Below are 3,390 nucleotides of genomic sequence, written 5' to 3' on the forward strand. Positions count from 1 at the left end.
TTGCAGTTCTGCTTCCAAAGCAACTGTTACTTAAAAAAAATAAAATTGATTAAAATATGTAATTATTCAACAAATGCATTCATAAATTCAGAGGTAGAATTGCAGAATTTTGAACATCAAGCAATAGTTAAGAACTTAAATACCGTTATCAACACTGCTGTTTGTTTTTTGTTAAATCGGTGGAAGTCATTGTTAAGGAGCATAATGTCTACTACAAGCATTTTATAAGATTTATTTAGTGTCTAAATGTAATAAATGTATTAATCTAGACTGCTTCTTCATTTTTAAAAATACTGTTAAACAGTAGCCTGCCTTTTGCAAATGGAACTCATCTACTTTACATACAACCTGTTTTTTTCACTCACAGAATGATGGTAGTAGTATAAAACTGAAAATACATTCCAATACATAAGGAGGAGAGAGTTTACACCCCATTCATCTCATCAGCACTGCTCCATAATGTCCAGATAACTTTTTCCTTTCCTTATGCCTGAAGGCTTAGGAGTCTTTCCCAGTATAATTTCATGTTACTGTCAAAGTCAAGCATACATATTTTGCATAAAAATAGGTACCTTTTTAATGACGATGAAATGTCAAAGAGAAAAGGTGTAGCTGATAGCTCTCATGAGGATGACAAATTTACTTCCATAAATCACATAATATGACTAATTTTATATTTGTAAGGAGTCCGCTGCTTTGATTATTTTTAACTTTCTGTGGAAAGCACAAATCTGTGGCACTTACTAGTGATGTTTATGGTAGCACAGTGCAGACTTGAAAATTACCTTCATGACTATTCTCATTAGCCAGCTGTCAAATATTTCACTCTGAGATAATCATGCTGTGTTCTGGTTTTGTATTTACTTTTATATACCATTTTATCAAGTCAGTGATTCATCAGTAACAGGTTAATGAGATGATACTGTGTGCTGTATCCATTAAGCAGCGGCAGGACAAAAGAGAGACAAATGCTCTAAAGAGGTGGAATTTATATCTGGATTAACATTGAGCTTCAGAATGGAACTGAAGTGCAGATTTGTGCTGGAAGCTCTGCTCTAAGTAGAGAGTAGTATCTTACCCAAGAGTAACAAAAATCTTGTAGGCTGTGTTAGTAAAGTTTCATCTCACAACTACAAAAACCTCACAAATTACTAATATTTTCATTTTCTTGATCACACCTGTAATTCATATAAACCAAATTCATACTGTAAAATTAATGAGTTACATCAAGGTACACTAGTCTGAAAAAATTTATCCCTTTAAGGTTTGGATTCAATCAGAAATAAATATGAAAGCAGATTGGATCCTAACTGATTAAATAGAACTGAAATGCCATTCTGTCCCATTTTCCTGCCTTGGAAATACCCTCTTCCAAATTGTGCTTGAGCATCCTGCCCTTAACAAAGTCCCGGAAGTACAGAAACTGAGATTTCAAGAACATCTATTTTTGAATCCTTGAACAGTCCTCAGAAGCCACCATCACTTTTTCACTTCCAGCTGAAAACACTGTCTTTTTCTTTGCCTCTCGTTCCCTCTGGAACATTTTAATTCTGTAGCTATGTTATTTAACTTTGTCAATTGTTTTTTGGGGTAATACGTGGAAGGAAAGACATTATAGAATTTAACATTCTATACTGTTGCCTCATACTGCTCTGAATAGATAACATCATTGACACAAATGGCTGACCAAAAAAAAAGTCATGAGAACTGAAAATGTGTGGGCACTGAAATATTTCACAAATTGAATAATGATTTCCTTTCTCTGTTTAGTCTGACAGATGACGATGTGTCTTGAACACTTCAGGACTGAATGATGGAGAAGATGAAAAAGCCATTTGAGGAATGTCTTTCTTATTCCAAATACTTCACTTTGCATTTCAAGAGTGTGTCCGAGTTGGGTATAATGTTTCTTTCATTTATGGCAATATATAATCCACAGAAATGGTACTAGTCACAATTTAGTTCCATCCTCCCCCCCCCCCCCCTAAAAAAAATTACTGCGCTTTTAAACTGCTCTTTGGGAATAGTGATTTTCAGGAAAAGTTATTTTATTGTAACTCCTAATTGTGAATTTCAATGATATTTGTAATTGGAGAAGCCTGTGGTTTTTCTTAGGATGGGGAAATCTCTAGTGTTTCTAGTAGCCAAAAATCTTCAGACTTCTAGGAAATGTCCAGACTTTTTTAACTGTGCAAACCAGGGCCAGAATATGAAACTCCTCCTTGAACGAAGCCAGCAAGACTCCACTGACAACAGAGAACATTTTACCAGTGTAAATTTCTCAGAGTTGTATTCTTAATTCTGTAGAAGTTCAGGAAGTAAGAAGATATATATTTTACCTATATTTGTTTATCACAGTGTTTGTCTTCTCTGATGCAGACATGGTTTCCTTATGTCAAGAAAAGGGATGTGCATGATCCATTCTATACACACAGCCTGGGAAGTCAGTGGCTGCCTGCAGTACCTTCTGCACCAGCTGTCCTGTGCAAACAGCCTGCAAAGTGAACCAAGGGCAGAAGGTATTGATTTTGTCCTCACTCACTGAAGATGCACAAAGCAGAAGCTGAAACTAATCAGGAAGATAGCCATTTACCTGCTGAAAATACAGCAACTATGGCTGGAGAACTATCATTGGAGAATGTGCTAGCTGAAGATACCCATCCTCTCTACCCAGATAGCAACTTTATTTTAGCATTATTTTAGCATTACCATTCTATGTAAAGATAACACGCTATAACAAAGACATGTGCAATGGTGTGTGCAAACTCAGATATCTACCCAGACTGTGGATTAGTGAAAATCTCATATAGTTCAAATATAATATTTGCCTGAGCCACACCAAAACTAACACCTACTTAGGTTTCTCACAAGCTCAAGAATCCAAAAAAAATATGCCTAGAAAACATACTTTTTGTGTTGTCTCTGAGCATGCAGAGGCTGAATGAAATTGCTATTCTGAGCAGTGCTATCAGCTGGCATAGGCTTATCCAAATAGATGGATTACTGTGAAGTCTAATAGTCCAGAAACCACTTTCAGGGGTGCTCCATGAGAGGGAATGAAGAAGTCATGGGAATCCTACTACAGACAGCATTCCCAATTCTGGCTATCTGAAATCAAGGACTTTCAGACCTATTATGGTCAATTTTAATGAAAATTCTTTGCAGTACAGGCAAATTTTGAGGCTAAGCAAAGGGAAATATCTGAAAAACTATGCAAATTTTAATTTCAGACCAAATATGTTTTGTCCTTGATAGGCCATTTACTATACTCACAGCAGATCTTTCACATCAAAAATGGTACGGTAGCCATAAACACAAGTTATTTTAAGAATCCACCTTTAGTTTGGTTAAGACTTCAAATTCCTATCACAATAAATATGCCTTAAGGAT

At 35.7% G+C, this 3,390-nt stretch overlaps 1 long non-coding RNA gene across 1 annotated transcript; it reads right to left on the reverse strand.

Moving 5' to 3' along the window:
• Positions 1 to 513: 513 nt before the first annotated feature.
• Positions 514 to 2,562, reverse strand: LOC133219787 (uncharacterized). Its single transcript, XR_009727528.1, has 3 exons — positions 2,340 to 2,562; positions 865 to 2,246; positions 514 to 827 (listed from the first exon to the last, which is right to left on the reverse strand). It is a non-coding gene; the product is annotated as an uncharacterized LOC133219787 (long non-coding RNA).
• Positions 2,563 to 3,390: the final 828 nt, after the last annotated feature.

The sequence above is a fragment of the Neopsephotus bourkii genome, unplaced genomic scaffold (genome assembly GCF_033783945.1).
Source record: "Neopsephotus bourkii isolate Nb327-2 ecotype Australia unplaced genomic scaffold, CSIRO-AGI_Nbou_v1 NB_1376, whole genome shotgun sequence".
NCBI classification, from domain to species: domain Eukaryota; kingdom Metazoa; phylum Chordata; class Aves; order Psittaciformes; family Psittacidae; genus Neopsephotus; species Neopsephotus bourkii.